General features: G+C 43.0%; 1 protein-coding gene across 6 annotated transcripts in view; it reads left to right on the plus strand.

Moving 5' to 3' along the window:
- Positions 1-20,795, plus strand: part of LOC111865267 (potassium voltage-gated channel protein Shab) — a 341,635-nt gene that overhangs the window by 130,297 nt on the left and 190,543 nt on the right. The window contains exon 1 of one of the 6 annotated variants that reach the window (XM_023853164.2): positions 3,556-3,614. The exons of the other annotated variants lie outside the window; for them this stretch is intronic. The gene's annotated coding sequence lies outside the window, so the exon portion shown is untranslated. Of the gene's footprint in view, positions 1-3,555; positions 3,615-20,795 lie in introns of those variants that run through there. 6 annotated transcript variants of the gene reach the window in all.

A 20,795-nucleotide genomic window follows, 5' to 3' on the forward strand; every position in this document is an offset into this window, starting at 1 on the left:
CCATCGTCCCACACGCCACACGTGCAGCTCTAACTTTGTGTTTTAATATTACGAATTTTTTCCTGTCTGATAATATTATCACGTTTGTGAGTGACTATAGACGTGGTTTGGATAGGTAATTGGTTGTACTGAACTCTCACAGATTCGTGACTACAAGTAATTATAATCCTTTCACTAATTCACACATTTTACAGTTAACTAGAACACACACTTAAGTCCTTTCAGCCTGCTGTGTCCTCACCAGTCTTCTGGTAACGGCTTCTAGTGGCGGATGTTCCCCTTTTTCTGGGTTGTCGAACTATCCTCGTACCTCAACTACAAGCTTCTAATAGCAACGGCTCACAAGAACTGAACCGCAGCGTTCCTCTAACTCTCACACACCAACCAACTCACTTCAGTCCACTCTACTGACTAACTCCCATACTGCCTGCCGTCTCACATGAACCACCTACTCTTCTCACTGCCATCTCAAGACTCTCCTCTGATGGCAACTGCTATTCGTCATAAAGCCTCGGCGCGGACCGCACAGAGAAAACCACCCCAACAGACTTTCCATCGTTGCATGCGTGTCTGCTGCACTATTACTTAGCAACGGCAGTTGTTTACAGAGCCATTAGCTAGCAACGGCTGTTGTATGGCTGTCTATTTCGCGGTCATTGCCTAGAACGGGTCTTCACATTTTGGGACGCACGCGTAGCACTCTCGACAATGACGTCAAAACCTCGGAAAGCAATTGTATTATACACCCACTTGAGTCAGCGCTTTCAATAAGGTAACTTTCCGATAAATCCGCATTTCATTGTTCTCGCCCCGTGCATGGCTTCCATATGTTCTGAAGATCCAAAATATGTAATTCAGAATCTCTTGAAGACGCTTCGAGCATGGCTTCGGTAATGAAGGGACACCCACGACCTCCATGAATATTTGTAGAGCTTGGAAAGTCGATTTGTTCTCGGCTAGAAGGAGAATATTTTCACATTTCTCCACGCTCACTTACCATTAATTATTAAGTCATATTCTTTATTACATAGTCAATACTTCTATTATAACTCTCTTATTGGAATTACGGGCTACGAGCAGATATTTTAACCCTGCTCCCCTACAAACTAAACGTGTAAATTGCGCGGTGCTTAACCCCTGATTTGTTACAATCTCTTTAATATTCATGAACTCTTCAGTCACGTGCTTTGGAAGGGATAGTAACGTTACTGGCGGCATTCTGAAGGGGACGAAGGACGGGATTGGCTGCTCTGATGACACAGCTGAGGGTATTTCGGCAATGAGTGGCTCCTGAAATGCACAGAAAGTTGTCAGGCACAGAAGTGCTTTCGTAGTTTTCCCAAAAATGAAATAGTACAAGATATCTTTACTATAGATGATGGAAAGTTGATACAAAATATTTTAAATCTCCAATTTTTTTATTTTTAGATATGTTAAAAAATATATTATTTATGCTACAAGGTTTTTTGCAAGCAGGCTGTGTATCTAGATACGATCATTGATTATCCTCTCTTCTTCTTGTCCGACTTGTAGACTTATTTCATTTGGAAAGAATTTTGTCGGCACAATATGAACTCCACTGTACAGTTTGAAGGAGAAGTCATGTCACACCAAGTTCGGACCCCACTTCTTAGTTCAAGAGAAAAAGGTAAAGTTGTTATTATGCTATAGTTCCATAATATTATATAAAATCCCTGATGCACGTTGCAGCAATGGTCCAAGGACCTCGGTTTCATTGTTCATTTACCTGCATAGGCTGTAAAGTAGCACAGAAAATAGTCAATTCCCATAAACGTAGCGACACTTCAAGTCATCTTGTGTTGAAAACCACAGGAGGACTTATGAATGCATAGAGAGACTGATCGTGGTGTATTACAGGTAGACGGCCCACATAAAACCTCTGTCATGAGAGATATTCGAACCAGGTACATCCAGAATCACAGGTACATAAATCTGCGCAGACGCACCGAAGGAAAACGGGCACTCTCTGTCTGGAAGTCAGTGGGGATGGCCGCATGAGTAAATATTTTGAGTAAATATCGTAAAATTCACCTGGATTCAACCGAGAATAACTACGAAAGGCGTCAGTCAAGTTATGCAGTATCCCTGCAAGACCATCTAAATATGAAGTTTGGGTGATAACAATGCAACCCGTGATTGCTGTACTTTTGGTAATGATCGAGATGCTTCTCTGTACCGGTTCCTCAAGGTGTGACATGCTTATCTGTACAGCTTGCATAAGGTGTGACATGCTTATCTGTACAGCTTGCATAAGGTGTGACATGCTTATCTGTACAGGTTGCATAAGGTGTGACATGCTTATCTGTACAGGTTCCTCAAGGTGTGATATGCTATCCTGTACAGGTTCCTCAAGGTGTGAGATGCTATCTTGTACAGGTTCCTCAAGGTGTGATATGCTATCCTGTACAGGTTCCTCAAGGTGTGAGATGCTTCCTGTACAGCTTGCATAAGGTGTGACATGCTTATCTGTACAGCTTGCATAAGGTGTGACATGCTTCTCTGTACAGGTTCCTGAAGGTGTGACATGCTTATCTGTATAGGTTACCTAAAGTATTAGATGCTTCGTTGTAGTGGTTATTTAAGATGTGAGATGCTTCTCTCTACAGGTTACTTGAAGTTCTAGATGCTTCTTTGTATTGGTTACTTAAGGTGTGAGTTACTTCACTCTACAGGTTATTTTAAGTGTTAGATGCTACGTTGTAGAGGTTACTTAAGGTGTTAGATGCTTCGTTGTAGAGGTTACTTAAAATATTAGATGCTTCGTTGTGTTGGTTACTTAAGGTGTGAGATGCTTCTCTATACAGGTTACTTGAAGTTCTAGATGCTTCTTTGTATTGGTTACTTAAGGTGTGAGTTACTTCACTCTACAGGTTATTTTAAGTGTTAGATGCTACGTTGTAGAGGTTACTTAAAATATTAGATGCTTCTCTGTACAGGTTACTTAAAGTGTTAGATGCTTCGTTGTAGAGGTTACTTAAGGTGTCAAATACTTCTCTGTAAAGGCTACTTAAGGTGTGAGATGCTTCTCTATACAGGTTACTTGAAGTTCTAGATGCTTCTTTGTATTGGTTACTTAAGGTGTGAGTTACTTCACTCTACAGGTTATTTTAAGTGTTAGATGCTTCGTTGTAGAGGTTACTTAAAGTGTTAGATGCTTCGTTCTAGAAGTAACTTGAAGTATTAGATGCTTCGTTGTACAGGTTACTTATCTGTAAGTTACAAAAATACAACATCAGGAATTAAATCTCTGTAATATCTACTTGCAAGCAAGCCCCATTTTCAAAGAGAAAGAGAAGTTGGAATGAAATTTGAATAAAATTTTAGACTTGATGGAATGCGATAACGCGATATAACGTTGTGTTCTGTCTCGCAGAATTCCAGAAGGTCTCATACTGCATTTGGGGCTTCCTGTAGCTCAGCGGGTGGGGCGTCTGAAGCCGCACATTCCGATCGAAACCCACTCGGGGGTTTCCGGCAGTGGTCGTTTAGCTAGGTAGCGTGAACGTCGCTGATAAGGAAATGACGTAGTCAACATGGAGAACGACGAGGAGCCACAGGGTTGCACAGCAAGCTGGCCTGATGCTGAACATCAGGTGAGGGCGTTGGTGTTGTGTCTTATAGACCTGGGGAACGGGATGGGATGCCTTTGAACAGTTTCAACAGCAGGATTTGAATGTCGGTGTGCTCGAACATACGGGTGAGCCACATCCTAGTGATTATAAAGACGTCAAACATTGTGTAGATATGGGCTTTTGATGCAAAAGAAAATCTATCGGTTTATTTTAAAAATACAATAAATGTATGAACTCTATCTCCGGAAAAGGCTCCCCCAAACAATTATATGAACTCACTTCCTGTATCGCCTATCACAGCAGTCGCGCGGTGTAAGGCAAGAACTGTCTTTGCTCACTTGAGCGCTGGGATTGTGGTCCCGAATCTCACTCAAGGCTTGGGTGTCTGTGTGCGTTTTTTCTGTGTTTGTGTTTTTCTGTGTATAGGTAGTGGCCTTGTGACGGGCTGATCACTCGTCCGAGGAGTCCTACCAACTGTGTATAGGATTAAGAAACTGAAAAGCGGCCAGGGTCCAACAAAAGGACTGTAACACCATAGATAAATAGACAGTTCCTGAATTAGTGCTTACGGAAGTTGAAGAAATCGTATCATAGACAGAAATGCCAGTAGTTAATTTGCTGTAACGCTGCGATTTGTCTTCCTGGAACATATTTTTCAGTGTTGCTAGCCTGAGACATTATGAACGTTATAGAAGGGTAGCTCAGAATCCTGTCATGTTTTCGTATATTCCGTTCCTGCTAACTTGGAGTCCGTGTGAAAGTGTCACTGTTCCCTGGCACTGTATACAGCGGGTTAATGGGCGTCTCCACCACATGCGCCCCAAATGAATGTAAAATAAATGTTACTGTTTCCCCTTTATCCATTTCACTTCACATCTACATACATGCATGTTGGTGTCGTTTGTTGTACATTTACTTGTGAATACTGTACTGTGATATTTTGTGCGATCAATGTATTGAAATATTCCGTCTTCATTGATATGTCTGCTTTGATGAATCTAACCGAATGAAGAACTGAATACATAATTACATTCTGGGTTGAAGGGGTTAAGCACGTTCAAGTGTAACAGCAACACATACTTTTAGAACAAGGTGCGAATTCGTAGATTAATCTTATTAAAAATTTAAATAAAGTTAAGGTAAAGTTGTCTCTATGCTAAACTAATTAAGCACTATGCCATGAAGGCGTATGGGGGGAGTGGATGTATAGATCCACATTTTTTTGGCCTCGACACTAGTTGGAGGTGAGTGGTCAGCTTCACGCACCGTCCCCTTTACCCCCGAGAAGAGAACCCGCGGTACCTATTGGATAGGAAGCTGAATGGGTCCCGGAACCGATCTGGGCGAAGTGGAGAAGAGAAAATTCTTGATCCTACTGAGACTCGAACTCCGACCCCTCTGTCGTCCGGCCTGTAGCCAGTCGCTATATTGACTGCGCTTTCCCGGTTCCTTTTTAGTAAATAAAACACGAATATAAAATGTATAAAAATAAAAACAAAGTGCTTTATTTACAAAGATATGCCTGGAACAAACAGTTTCGTCATACTTACGGTGTGTTACTGACATGCATACGTGCCTCACAGTGTATGTTGTCGCTCTAAGGGCCTGAGTAAGATGGGCGCTCGCGTATTTGTGTTTGCGCGTTTCTTGTCTGATTTAGAAGGGAAAACGTTTCCAGTAATCCATCACAGTGTACCAGAAATATGCCTCAGGTTCTTAAATTAGTTTTCCGTAGACGCCAATATCCGCCATTACTGTTTGTGTAATCCAATATAGGGCAAAGTATTAATTCTTTAAATTGTTTATTTGGTAAGCAGACAGAATAAAACTGTCATGTCAGTAATATTTTATATTACTGAAGAGAGTCAACGAAGGAGACGTGAATTTTACCTGATCCCGTAGGCCTATGTAATATATTCCTGTTACAGCCTCATTACGTCACAGAGTTTTGCAGAAATCAATGCAATATGAGGCATGATATACTGTTAATTCATTCTGTATTTGTTCTGGAAACGTTTGCAACGTGGCACATTCCTCGTTGAAAGCAACATAAATGCATCTTATTTTTTTATTATTCTCATGGGGTGAGAGACTTGGTCCACTTGGTACGTCGGGCACTCTTTGGCCCATTGTACCAAACCCGGATGATGATGAAGATGATGAATGTGGAGCAGTCGTTGGAATGCGAATTGACAAGAGAAACTGAATTACTCGAAGAGAGAACCTGTCCCAGCGCTACTTTGTCCACCACAAATTCCACGCGTCCTGACCCGGGCTCGAAACCGGACCGCCGCTGTGGGAAGCCGACGACTAACCTCCTGAGCTATGGCATGACCTTAATGCATCTTACTCAGAATCGTGTCACTATAGTGACCTTTGTTTAGGGCTCCAGATATGCAGTACGCTTTTTACCCCCAAAATAATGCATAAGCCAACAGAGAATGTTTCTGGGTCGCAGTGCTTTTAGGAAGACTAACATAAAGTGAACTGACATAGGAGTGAATGTCTGTGTGGACGGACGGACGAACAAATAGGTTGACTGGTTTAATAAAGCAGTGGCACAGCTGTCTTTAATCACCGCGGAATTTGCCGGCCGCTATGCCCAAGTGATAATGCTAAACGAGCCCCAACTCTGCAGCCAGCATTCGAACCCGGCGACACTGGTATGGAAACCGCATGCTCGTAACAGAAGTTCTAGAGTCCTGCGAATCTAACATCGGAAGTGGTGCGACATCAGGGCTTTGTGATGTTCGTGTGGTGTTTGTCAAAGTCACATTGCGACTGACTGTCACTCAGTCAGTAAGTCTTGGTGTCGAGCCCCATCTGGGACCCATGACCAGATATTTATTACTGTTTAATAGTTAGGGTCTTGTTTTTTGTGGTGCTTCCTCTCTGACGAGAGGACGGTTTGTATATGTACATGTTATTTAGTTCGACATTCAATGGCTAGTCTCTACAGAAATATTGTATTATGATAATGCAAGGGGAAAGATGTTTGCACTATCCGGAATTTCCGCCTTCTCTTCTTTGTCCTTGTATGCATTTATTTATCTTCTCGTCACTCTACAGGATTGCTGTTGTTGGGGAGGGCAGCACCCTCTGTTAGATTCGTTACAAATCAGGGCTTGCACGATAAACGATCGAAACGCACATGTAAACAGTGGCACACCTGTTCAGCGCCTGTGGGTGGTTTAGTGCCAATCAGTTCGTCTTTGTGACAAGTCCCTTGAGACCCACTACCAGTATTTTTTTCAACTTAACACTTGTTTATAGTCCTTATGTAATATCCCCTTTGACTAGAGGATGGGTCTGATGATTAGAATTGCTGCTGGTCCTCGCCAGCACGGTCATTCTCAAGTCCGAGTCCTGCGGGACTCATGACCATACTTTATTGTCTCAGATTCGAGACTCTCCCAACCTGGAGGACCAGGTCACCGTATTTATATCCCCCAGGAACAGGGTGGTGCAGTTATGCCTCCAGACACTGGTTACCCTTTTCATCGCCTCCTACGACTCGCAGAGCTGCAGTGGAGGTATTCGACCCCGCCTCCACACGGGATATGCCTTCTGAGTCAGAGTCGGAGTTACAGACTGAATTTCTTCAAAATAATATATACAATTTCAGCCCGTACCTTATAGGAAACACGTTTCGTCTCCGCTAGAAAGACCAGTCGGTTAATGTTTGGGGAAACGGTCGCTGTTTATTGCGAGACCCATACGGAACAAACAAGTGCACCATGTGGGCATAATGCATAGTTCTACTATGTTAAACATATGGTACGTATATTGACCATTGCGTGTGCATTTGTTTTAAACAACGTTATTACTAACTCAGATCATGTACCATTGAATACACGAAAAATAAACTGTAAATGATGTCGAAAGGAGCTCTCGTAACGAAATTAAATTTACTCTCCCCGCAATTCCCTGAAGGCATGAGGAATACCTCGAAGAATCTCTGTCAATGTAGTAGGTGTCTCGGCTGCGATTCGAACCGGGAACCTCCTGAGTACAAGACAGAATGTTGTCTGCGTTACATGACTTCCTCTAATTCGCAACGCGTTAATCACCTGCAGTTCACCGTTTGCTTCTGTGAGTTGTACTCGATGTGTCCAAAATACTCGTATCTTTGAGGTTAAGTTATAGTCAGGTAAGTAGTTACGTCATCATTAGGAAGTTACTAGTTGCCATTTTTAGCATACTGTGGGAACCAAAATCGCCATGCGGGAAATTTCGTTCAGGACAGATAACAAGGTTGCCAACTCAAGGTGTGACGTACAGAGAAGGGTGTTTTGTTACAGACTCCAGGAAATTCAAAATGTGGGCCTGTGGATTACGCAGAACACAAATGACTAACGTTCCCACCTCATGACTCAAGGTACGCGGGTTCAAACCCGGTCGTGGAATTTTTAAGGGCGGAAAAATTCAGGGAACAAGTCCCCCGGGAGGGACTTTAAGCCGTGGGTCCCGTGTCGTAGATTTACGGCATGTAAAAGATCCTCATGTCTCTAGGAGACAACAATTTCCCTCTGGTAGATGGGGGAAATATCAGGTACCGACGGCCGACCTCGTTGGCTGAACGGGGCTGATAGCACGCACCAGTACGGGTAGGGTATGGCGACAGTAGAAATTAAAAGGGGACGCACAATGGACCAATAACTGGTCTAAGCGCATGGGGAAACCCACCCCCTCTAATAATAATAATAATAATAAATAATAATATATTTGGGAGGTGCTCGGTTAGATTCTCGGCCTGGACGCCAACTATTGTGGCTTACGGATTTTTTTTTTTAAGATTTCCTTCGACCTTCAAGATAAATGTATTACCTCATGCCACGACCATTTCTTACAAAATCATTTCAATTAATTTTCCTCTTTCATCGTAAGATTCGATGCTGTACAACGTGAACTAGTAACGACACGATCCAAATACTTATAAAAATAATAACAACTCTCCTGTCTGTGGTCTCGGAAGAATGCGCCCTTCTGCGTTGTAACTTACTTGAAATTCACAGTATATCGAAGCAGCGAAAATGCCTCGCACTGGTTATCGAACCTCTGGCAGGTAAGGTAACAAAAAGAACTATCCTTGTAATAGGTCTTGGAGACCCACATGGTGTGAGATGTTGAGGCTCACACATTTTCTAGACAATTGGCTTATAGATGGCGGTGAGGTCAGCCTTACGCGCCGGCCACCCTTTACCCCCAGGAATATTCCTGGTACTTATTTCTGTTAGAGAATGGGTCGAACCCAGGGTCATAATGCAGCTGGAATGATTTGGTCAATTGAAAATTCCAGTGACCTCATCAGGAATCAAATCTGCGACCTTCCAGCTTGTAACTCAGTGCCTCAGCCAACTACCGTATCTCGTACGCCCTCATTGGATTTCGAACCGCACGCAGTGACAATAAATACACACTCTACTTGAAGGAGCAAACAGTTGAAGCCCGTAAGGAGATACGCTACAAACAAAATGTTCCTTCTGCCACTAGAGTGAGACACATTACAGGAACGGAAGAAAAATGTGGAGCAGATCAGAGCTGACCCATTTCCTTTGTTCGTGTTGTCTCGTAGGAAGTGACCCGAACGGGAATGTATCCATACCCTTCATCTAGACTTCACTTGTGCAGCTTAAATTTGCAAGAGATTCATAGAAATATAAAGTTAGGATTTTTTTTATTGCTAGTAGGGTGGGTCTAAGTCCCTTGTACTGCTGCCACTTCTGGCCTATTGTACCAGCCCCAGATGATAGGTGAGGGTGATTGTGGAGCAATTGGTGGAATGAAGATTGGCAGGGGAACCCGAAGTACTCGGAGAAAACCTGCCCCAGCGCCACTTTGTCCAGCATAAATCCCACTTGATCAAACCCGGGATCGAACCCGGGCCGCCGCGGTGGGAAGCCAGCGACTAACCGCTTGAGCTATGGTGCGACCTAAGTTAGGATATTACTTTAAAATAGGCCACGACTCTGCTTCCATATAATATAATGCTTAGCATTATGGTGTGTTAATTTAATTTCAGCCCACTACATGATTTGATCTGTAAAGACCATCGTAAGGTGATTTACGAGTACATATGTCGTTATTGAATTATCAAAATTGATCTCGTTTTACGTTTTAACAATAATAAGTAATGTGTTATAATGTGATAAAAGTTAAATGTGCTAAAAATCAAAATCCGTTAGTTTAAATAAATTAATCAATGACCGACAATGGGAGATACTTCTTAGACGACTACGGAACACATAATTGAGGTGCAAGTGAGTCGCTGTTGGTACAGTGACTGCATATCTCGGGTAACCAGAGAAGTACCGATATTAAATCTTCACGTAATGGACCTTCTGACGGAACAGTCGTGTGAAGTTGATTCTCGAAGTTCCGTAAACTAAAATAATTTGCGGGGGAGCCGAATCGGAGTAGAGCCTCTGAAATGGCGAGCTGTGGGCTATGATACAGATGATAAACGTCTTCGAAAATGGATGCATGTTCTAGACTGAATGGATCCTTTATCTCCAATGTGATAAGACTAACACTCGAATTACTTGCTCGGTGCTGACTGAACAGCAGCTGGTAACGTAGGCTGCACAAATCTACAGGGTGATTCTAAAATATTGACGGGGTTTCCGTGGCGTATGATTTTCAAACCATAAAGAACAAAATATAGCTGCTTACAGGGGATCGAAGTGTAACTCAGAAAGGTTTATTTGACAACGCTGTACTCGCCGCATTGATGTCTGGGAGAAAATATGACGTCATACCTCACAATGGCAACTGTTCAAGAGAAAAACCTTGGTTTTCCGAAACAAAGTCCGTTATCAAAATGCAATGTCGTTAGAGAACTCAATATGGAAAAGATCCTCTTTCAGATAATGTTATCCGACTTTGGTTAAAGCAGTTTCAAGAGACTGGTAATGCTCTGCACTGAAAAGGAGCGGAAGACCGAGCACTTGATCGAACCCAGGACGCTTGAACATCTTACTTTTCTCGAAAGGAACGCATGTCGAAGTTGTTTAGCATTCTGTAGTATTGATTATAAATCTAATAAACTTTTTGAGTTACACTTTCATATTCCATAAGCAGTTTTATTTTTTATTTTCACTTTGAATATTAGATGCCATGGAAACCCCGACAGTAATTTAGAATCACTCTGTATGTTTCTGTCTTCTCATGTTATGTATTTAACGACACTATCAGTAATGAGAATATACAGCCTCTGTGTTTAGGATGAGAATTGGCAGAGGAAACCGAAGTGGTCCGAAAAAATAACTGACCCAATACGACAAAGTCCAGCAAAATTGACACATGACCTGACCTGTGATTGAACCCAGGCAGCCAAAGTGGGAAGCCTGTCACTAACAGCTTGAGCTGTGATATCGCCCTGCGTTCATTTTAGGACAGTGGAGGTGCGCCCCCACGCCCCTTGCCGTGGCGCAGCTCGTTTGTTAGTTTAGACGGGTCATTCTGGGAATGTTATATGTTAAAACTGAATTGACTGTAATTCTTTAAATGCTATAGATGGATTGCTGAATTTCGTGCATTTGGAAATCTTTAACGATCATTAATAAAATCCTAAAAGTATTGATTTAGGAAGTTTTTCTTTATGCTCACAAATTTCAGAATGTGGGCACAATAAAATATTTTCTAAGCGGAGCGCCACTGGATCTCACTGCCTAAAGGTGAGGGTCCGAGCTTCAAAGGTAAAAGAAAGTAAAGTTTGCCCGTGCTTAACTAATTAAGCACTACGCCTTGAAGACATATGGGGTGTTGGATGTGTACATCTACGTATTTTTGATCGCGGCACTGGTTGATGGTGGGTGGGTCAGCTTCACACCCCGGCCGCTTAACCCCAGGTACCCATTGGATAGAAGGCTGCGTGAGCCGCAGAACAGGTCTTGACGTGGAGAGAAGAAAAGTTTCTTGTCACTACTGGGGACTGAACTCCGAGCCATCGGCCACCCAGCCAGTAGGCGGTGGCTGTACAGACTGCGTTATTTCGGCTCTCAGGATCGAGTTTGAAACCCATAAAAACACCAGATAAATTTATAATTTTGAATATGTATTTCAGTATTCTCCAGTAGTACACACAAGAGTAACAAGAATTGTCGTAATTTTATCTCTTAAATATTTCGGTTTGTTAGTATTTCAAGACTGAGGGTGTTTGAGAACAGGGTGCTGAGGAGAATATTTGGGCCGAAGAGGGATGAAGTGACAGGAGGTTGGAGAAAACTGCATAATGAGGAGCTTCATAACTTGTACTCTTCTCCGAGTATTATTAGAATGATCAAGTCAAGGAGGATGAGGTGGGCAGTGCGTGTAGCATGAATGGGGGAGAAGGGGAATGAATATAGGATATCGATGGGAAAACCAGAAGGAAAGAGACCACTAGGAAGACCAAGACGTAGATGGGTGGACAATGTTAAAATAGATCTTAGAGAGATAGGATGGGGTGGTGTGGACTGGCTCGATCTGGCTCAGGATTGGGACCAGTGGATGGCTCTTATAATGCACCTTCGGGCCTCATAAAATGCTGAGAAGTTCTTGAGTAGCTGGACAACTGGCGGCTTCTCAAGAAGGGCTCAACTCCATGAAGTTAGTTTAGTGAGTATCAATTTCAAAGTATTTCAACTTTGTCATAACATCGAATGATCTATTTGCTTTCTATATATTCCTATTTTGTTCCGTGTTGTATAGCGAGACACGAGCTTCTAACACAGTTTGCAGGCACTTGTCTCTTCTTTTGATGTTTAACGACTACAACTTCTGTAGAAGATCATATAAGTGGTCAGTAGGTAGGAGTCGGCTGCTCCCCTTTGCGTATTCGATATGTTCGGAGTTACTCTCCTTATCTGAAGCCGGAATAGACCCACGAAGGAACTAAAACCCGCAAATCTAGCGAGAAGGAAAACTTTCCGCATCTGTAAAAGCTGCCTGCTCTGTGGATCGGCAGCATAGTGCTCAGAGAAATTCTGCTTGCATGTAAAGAGCAGGGATTTCAGAGAAAACAAGAGAGACAGTAATTAAACTGTGAAAGCGAAGTGGCGGGCAGAGAATTCTGATTGGAGGAACAGTCACTCTGCCATTCTAGGACGAGCGAGGCGGCATTTTCAGCACTTAGGAAATGCGATGAGAGGAAACGCTTGAAAGACCTAAGCTTAGACTGGAAGATAAAGGAGATCATGAAGAGATGTTTTGGTAGGATATGATAAAATTATCTCTGGAACAGGCCGTGGAGTCCCATAGGCTCACACACGGAGGTGAAGTTGTCAGCCTTAGGGAGCCCATACACGCACGAGTCTGGATCGCGAGTTGGACTCGGATCGGGTTCCAGTGAGCCAAACTCGTCTGTGTGTGGGTCGTCACGCTGTGGTGAAATTAATCCGAACCCGGGTCCTCGCCGAACCACGCCAACATATTTTGTTTGGTCCAGGATAAGGACTGTGTGCTCGCCCTTATGGACATGTTAGTGTACCTTCAGGTTCCATAAAAGACGAAAATTTCTTGCCTATCTGAACGACTATCAACATTTCAAGGACCCTTCTCCATGAAGTTAGTTTAGAATGTACTTTGTTTATAGCTGTACTGAACACGGCCAAATGTATTATTGTAGAAAATCGTTTCTTACGTACGAAACCAGAACAAGGCGATTGTTATGTTCGTCTAAAGTACAGATTATTTGATAAACACGAAGTTTCGAATGCTAATCCTATTGCCGTTGTCAGGTGATTCGCGCCATTACATGCTTGACTTGCTCTCGGGTTCGGCTCCAACCATCGCCACTAATCTCAAATTAAATAACGTAATTAAATTAATCACATTTTGCCTGTGGTTCTGTATGGGTGTGAAACTTGGTCTCTGACATTAAGGGAGGAACATAGACTCAGGGTGTTTGAGAAGAGGGTGTTGAGAATATTTGGCTCCCAGAGGGATGAAGTGACAGGAGGCTCGAGAAAACTGCACAAAGAGGAGCTTCATAACTTGTACTCTTCTCCAAGTATAATTAGAATGAGGAGGATGAGGTGTGCAGGTCATGTAGCACGAATGGGGGAGACGAGGAATGCGTATATGATATTGGTGAGAAAGCCAGAAGGAAAGAGACCACAAGGAAGACCAAGGCGTAGGTGGGTGGACAATATTAGAATGGATCTTAGAGAGATAGGATGGGATGGGATGGATTGGATAGATCTGGCTCAGGATAAGGACCAGTGGAGGGCTCTTGTGAACACGTTAATGAACCTTCGTGTTCCATAAAATGCTGGGAAATTCTTGAGTAGCTGCAGAATTGGCGGCTCCTCCAGAAAGGCTCAGCTCCATGAGTAAGTAAGTAAGTAAATTAAATTAATCACAGAGAAATGACAACGAACCACCAATTTTTCAGTATGTGTTTTACATCAAAGTTTACTTTAGACAGTGGGCAGTTTGCAACGGAATACTGATTGGGTATATAAATATTGTAAATACGTATGTGTTTGAAACCGCATCCCGCGTGAGGAACTACTGAAGAAATGCCTGTGCAGTGAACATTTTCAGGCGTTGCTCCCGTGAGCTTAAGCCGCTTATTTTTCGACCGCTTCACTGGCACACACTATATAGTGTCTAAAGGTACGGTAATCAATTGAGATTAATTTTAACAAAATGTGGGAATAAGCGATCGTTATCTATATGAAGGTACTGTCACAGTATTTGCCTCTAAGGACTGAGGTCACTAAATCTATTTACCGATCAAAACCCCACCTACAGTCACACATACTACATGTGACAGTATACACTGTGAGAATCATACAAAACATATACACCCTGTATATAGAATGCAGAATTGTAGTAAGTTAAAGCAGCTCATAGCTCACAGAACAATCTGTCGGTTGTAGATAAGTGAAAATGTCTGCCAAGACGTCGAAGAGATTCGAACTAAAGACTAATGCTGAAGCTGAGTGAGGCATGACTGCCCTTATTGAATGTCTGAAGATATAGCCCCCTCCTCCTCATTTTCGGTAGCTTTATAAATGCTTGAATAAGGACATTTCCGTGACGTTGCGTAACAAAGTACCTCCAATTTCTCTACCCCCCCAAGGGAACCTTATCTCAGCTATACATTATTTGCGGTGGTACCTTGTAGGGTAGGTGGTTGAGGCACTATGCTACGAGCCGGAAAGTCGCGAGTTCGATTTCAGATGAGGACCTCGGATTATTTCAATTAACCTAACCTTTCCAGCCGCACTATGGCCCTGGGGTCGACTCAGCCTCTAACAGAAATGAGTACCAGGAATCTTCCTGGGGTAAAGGACGGCTGGCGCGTAAGGCTAACAAACTTACCGCCATCTGCAAGCCGATTGTCTAGAAGATGTGAGAGCCTCGACGTCTCACCACCCTATGGGCCTCCAGGGCCTTTTACAGGGACAGTTTTACCTTTACATTATTTGCTCCAGTTCAAAGACGGCTGGAAATATTCTTGTTTACTTGACTTGTCTGGTCGCGAAACAACTTAAATATTTCCCATGATAACCACACAACTTCCTTTCCCATAAATTTCTTCATATTACTAAACTAATAATATTGACTGTGCTCTAGATTCTCAATATGTGGTTCACAACCCACAGCTACGACATGCTTATGCTGCAGTAAACTCACTCGTATGAAGTGTCCTTCTAGAACGCGCATCGGATGTTGCTCCTTCCAATTCCAAGGCACTGGAGTGCTCTTCCGTGTCTGACAGATCATCAGCTGATACTGCTTCCGGGTGGATGACTAATGAGAACAAAGTTATGCCGTGTAGTCAGGTAAAAGCCAACCGACTTTTTTGAGGAACATACCATGTCCAGCCTCAGGGTCGAAGAGCGAGAACACAAGAAACCAGAAAGAAGCAGACGCCACGCAAAGTGCTCCATTATTGATTGTCTTATTATTCAACCTAAAAATTCGAGGCGATATATTTCTTATGAAACCTCGGCTGACATTACCGGACTAGACGATGTTACGTTCCAGAACATAAACGTTTCATACGTACCGCTGTAAGATTCTGAAAACCAACGTACTAATAGCGAATTGTATCCAAGAAGTTTACTTAGGTAGTAAAGCTCCTGATTTATTTACGGGTGGAAATCAGTTCGAATCTCTGCAGGGACACCGACTATCCTAATGGAAGATTATCGCTGTTTTCCTCAGTTCCTAAATGTAAATTTCGAGATACTACTTTAAATCGGGCCATAGCTGCTTCCTTCTGTGTTCTTTGTGGTCATTTGGCGGCACACACTCTGAGTTACGCCGGAATTAATTAAACTACAGATAAATAAATAAGGTAAAGGTAAACATGCCGGTCACGGTAGCCGAGCGGTCTAAGGCATGTACTGTCTTCGCTCGCTTGGAAACCGGGATCGTGGGTTCGGATGTTTCCTGTGAGGTACGAACTGAATTCTTATATATTATTCTTATACACTGCCGGTCACGGTAGCCGAGNGGAATCCCACTCAGGGCATGGATGTTTAGTTTGTGTGTGTGCGTTTTCTGTGTTTGTGTACAGGTAGAGGCCTTGCGACGAGCTGATCACCCGCCCAAGGAGTCCTACCAAATGTGTAAGATCTAGAAAAACCGAAATGAACGGAGAAGTTTATGGAGGTAGGCCTAGGCCCACTGGGGCTGTAGTGCCAAGGGGGGGAAAAAAGGTAAACATATTCCTGTAACAGGCTGTGGAGGCCCATACGAATGTGAGACGTCGAGACTCCCACATTTTCAAAACAGTCCGTTCACAAATGGCGGTGAGGTTGTCAGACTTTCGCGCCGGCCGCCTTCACCCTCGGGAATATTCCTGGTACTCAGATTAATTAAGCAATTATTTAATGATTAATAAGTAAGATGCTTAGCTGTGCCCACAGGTGACATCATTCATACATATAAGCCTATTCATAAATTCTGCCCTAGTTGACCCTACTGGCACTGGTCGCAGTTTACAAGAGCAGGAAATATCCAGCGAGTCTGGTTGCGCACAAACTCAATATGGTGATATTATATGATTATTTTCCAATAAAAAGGAAACGGTACCGTCAGATATTGTGTTAGTATTTAATTAGTTTCGCACTATGCCATGAAGACGTATGGGGGAGTGGAGTTATAGCTGCACATTTCTTGACCTCGGCACTAGTTGGAGGTGAGTTGTCAGCTTCACGACCCTTCCGCTTTGCAGAGTGTACCCATATTATAAGAGGCTCTTTGGGTCCCAGAGTCTCTCTGAACGCTGTGGTGTGAAGCAGGAATTTTCACTGCCGGGGATCGAATCCGGATCGTCCAATCCCAATTCCGCTCAATATAAGGAAAATAGTGTCTTAAAGTTGGAGTAGTATTGGCAGCTCTGCAACCGGGAGTACACGCGTGGATTCCAGTGAGATGTTAGGAGGCCGGCAAACGCAAGCAAAGGGCAGAGTCTGTTGCAGATTTATTAGTTCTTTCCCGCGGTTTAAAGAGGAGAGGCCGCATTTTCTCAAAACTCAAACTTGCATCTCAATTAGACGCGCTGAACAGAAGTTGAAGATCATAGAACTTCAGTAATTAGATCCATCGACCGATCAGTAAAGATTTTTTTTTTTTAATTTAGACCCCATCTTGTCTGAGGAAGAAGGTATGCCGTGTTTTGTATTTGCCCCCAAGGATATTCCTGGTACTCATTTCTGTTAGAGACTGAGTCGAACATATGAATTAATTATCGTCCCACATATGTCTTTATGTACTTGTATCATGTGAATGACAGTGAAATTAATTTAATTGCTATGAGCTATGTGAAAATTCGGTTTGTTCATGTGAACACAATCCCTACTTCCCTTCTTGCAGTTTCGCGTCACACTGAGTTTAAAATAAGAAACACAGAATTTAGGCGTAATTTACGTAGAAATGATTTCGACGTAATTTAGTGGTCACCAATAATACCCTTAATACCAATAATATGTTTCTGGACCTTATCCATCTTCATGTTTTTATCTAAAACACCATCATGTTTGGTTTTTCAAAATACAACTTTTCGGAGACTGGATTCTCTCTTCAACTTCAAGTAAAAACTACTCATTCCGGCGAATAATTCTATCGATTAGTCTCAACTGAGTAGGTATTACCTGAAGACGGAGACAGAATCCAGTCTCCAAAACGTTGTATTTTGAAAAAATAAACATGATGGTGTTTTAGATGAACACAGGACGATGAATAAGGTCCAGAAACGTAATATTTGTACTAATGTACCTTCGTCAAGAACTATTAGATCATATTAACGTTACCCTTTTTAACATCTCCCATAAATCACTGCAGCAAATGTATACGTTTAAACTTTACCAGCTGCTCTTTCCCTTGTTAGACTAGCTGCGTGGTTGTATGACGTAAACTAAGGCTGTGATACGTCACTAATATCACGTGGGAGGTGACCATAATTCCCTGCGACACACGTCATTTACTACCCAACCCCCTCTCGTAATAGTTCCGCCATATTGCTGTCTAGGATTTCATTCTCCAGTTATGCAAACTTTAGTTTAAAATGAGGGCAATTGTACCAATGGCTGTTTGTGTCGTTTCTCCAGCTCCGCTCAGAGACAGTAACAAAAAGATGACGCAAATAAATGTAACTGACAGAAGAAACAAGGACACAACAAGTTCCGTATCTGACAGTGGCAGTGGCTGCAAGAAGTGGTATCTCTTAGGGACGGGTTATGTGGGAACTGACGTAGCGGTTACAACGAAGAGTTGAGTCTTCTGTAATATGACTCCGAGTAATCCTGGAGAAAATCACGAGCGTTTCGGAGAAACGTTCTGCTTCTATCTCCATTCTTTCATTCATCAATGGCTCTACAGCCCTTTGTTGGGCCCTGGCCTCCTCCTTCAGTTTCGTAATCATTTTTACACAGACGGTAGGGCTCCTTGGCCCGTCGCAAGGCCTCTTGCCTTTATACAGGACAACACAAACGCAGAATAAACGCACACACACAGACATTTGTGCCTTGAGTTGGATTCGAAACCACGATCCCAACATTCGATAGAGCGAAGACAGTTCATGCCTTAGACCGCGCGGCCACCGTGATCGGAATTGCTTCTATCTTCAGGTCAAATAATAAACCAAAACCGGCAACAAACAAGAAGAAAGCAATACAGGAAATATTTGACCATGAAGATGGAGTAGGTATATTTCTGCGAAACGTATGGCTATAGTACAGTTCAGCACGCACTCATGCGACGCCCTCTGCCAACAAAGATTCTTTTATGAGCGTGGGGGTTGTTTTGCCACGCTATCAGTAGGTGACGCTATATGTAGCGTCGGGATGATGAGGCGACACAAGTTGGGAGGATTTTGAAGGAAGAGGTGGCGTCCTAATTCAGGTATTGTCCCGGAACTTGGCTGGAAGAACTGACGAAAACCGTAAATGCTTCAGTCTGGATTGGAACAGAGCACATCTCGAATGTAAGTGTAGAGCATTACCGCTACACTAACCTGCTACGTGACGTCTGTCCATAAACAATGTGTAATACATCAAAATACCGCGTTGGCAAAGCTGCGTACATGAAAGTAAATGCGCACCCTCTACTGGCAGACCTTGTTTGTCTGTCCTCTGTTTTATGTCATAATTCTGCAGTGATTGGTTAGGAGTTTTGCTGTTTAAATTGACAGGACTGTCTTGCTTGGAACTGGTAGGAAATGGATTCAGTACTGAGGACATAACGCCAAGGTATGTGGGCCCCAATTCAAAACGGCATGGGGGCCGTTCTTCCATCCGTTTCGGACCAAAAGGACTGCCTCTAGATACGTAATATGGTTCCGAATATATTCGAGACGTCAACAGCTGACAGCTAATATAGCGAGCGGCCGGGCGAGTCCACTTGCCCGCCACCGTGAAACACTGTAACCTGCTACAAGATATTACACAGGACCGTGTAACTCTTTGAAACTAACTTAATAGGCCCAAACAAATACAACAGTTTAGTCCGAAATTCCAAAAGGAACACACTGTTTGGGAACCTAAATTTGGAGGAAAGGTTAAAATAAAGGTAAAGCTATCCCTGTAACAGGCAGCGAAGGCCCATGGTTGTGAGACGTCGAGGCTCCTACATTTTGTAGACAATCGATTCACAGATGGCGGTAAAGTTATCAGACTTTTCCCCCCAGAAAGATTTATGGTACTTATTTTTGTTAGAGGCTGAGTCGAGGTCAGGGACATAGTGCGGCTGGAAGAAATATGTAACTTAAAAGAATTCAATGACCTCATCGGAAATAGAGCCCGCGACCTTCCGGCTCGTAGCATACGCTACCGCGTGTCCACTTTGGATTAAAAGGCAGTATTAATGCAGATGTCCGAAAATAGGACGTGACATTATGAACTAAATTCGTCTGGCTCAAGTTAAAGACAAGTGGCGGGCTCATGTGAATACGGTAGTAAAATAATATGTTGTCTGCTGAAACGGGACACCATGTAATTTGGTGCATATCTACAAATGTTACTATTGTCACGTGCTGGAATGGCTATAGACGGAGTTTGGATTTGTAATCGGATTTACTGAACACTCACACCCCTGACTACAAATAACTACGACTGTCTCGCTGAGTTACACATTCTAAAGTTCAGCGTAACTACAGCACACATAATGCCTTCCCACTCTTCATTAGCCGTTGCTTGGCGGCAGAAACCTACCCTTTAAAACTGCAGCGCATGAAAATCAAAGTTCTGCTCAACATTGGAAATGTTCCAAGGTGCACACTGGTCTGCGATTTGCGCACAGTTTTTCAATCTTACATATGCATACGATGATACAATAAAATTATGCAGGAGACAAGCAAAAGTCATACAAAACCACGAGAATGAACATGTTCGCTGTATAGGACAAGATGAAGCCAGGCACAGAAAATATGAGGCTTAAACTTAGCGATGGTCAAACTTAACGATCGTTCATGTGACTAAGCTACCGTTATAGCATAAGATACGTAAGATAGACATGATCTGCTCTGTAAAGCTTCTGCTGACAGAGGACTTGTGTGCAGTGCAAAAGGAAGACTTTTCAGCGTCATACTATATGTGCGAAATGTATATTGACTATAGGCCAAGAATATTCGAAGATAAACCCCATATTCTCATCAGAGAATGCTACATGACCGCGAGAGTTCAGTTGAAAGAATCTCTGAACATGGGTCTCAAGGGGCCTGACGCCAAGACGAACTGATTGGCGGTAACCCGCCAGTCGTAAAGT

Source organism: Cryptotermes secundus, unplaced genomic scaffold (genome assembly GCF_002891405.2).
Source record: "Cryptotermes secundus unplaced genomic scaffold, Csec_1.0 scaffold806, whole genome shotgun sequence".
Taxonomy (NCBI): Eukaryota; Metazoa; Arthropoda; class Insecta; order Blattodea; family Kalotermitidae; genus Cryptotermes; species Cryptotermes secundus.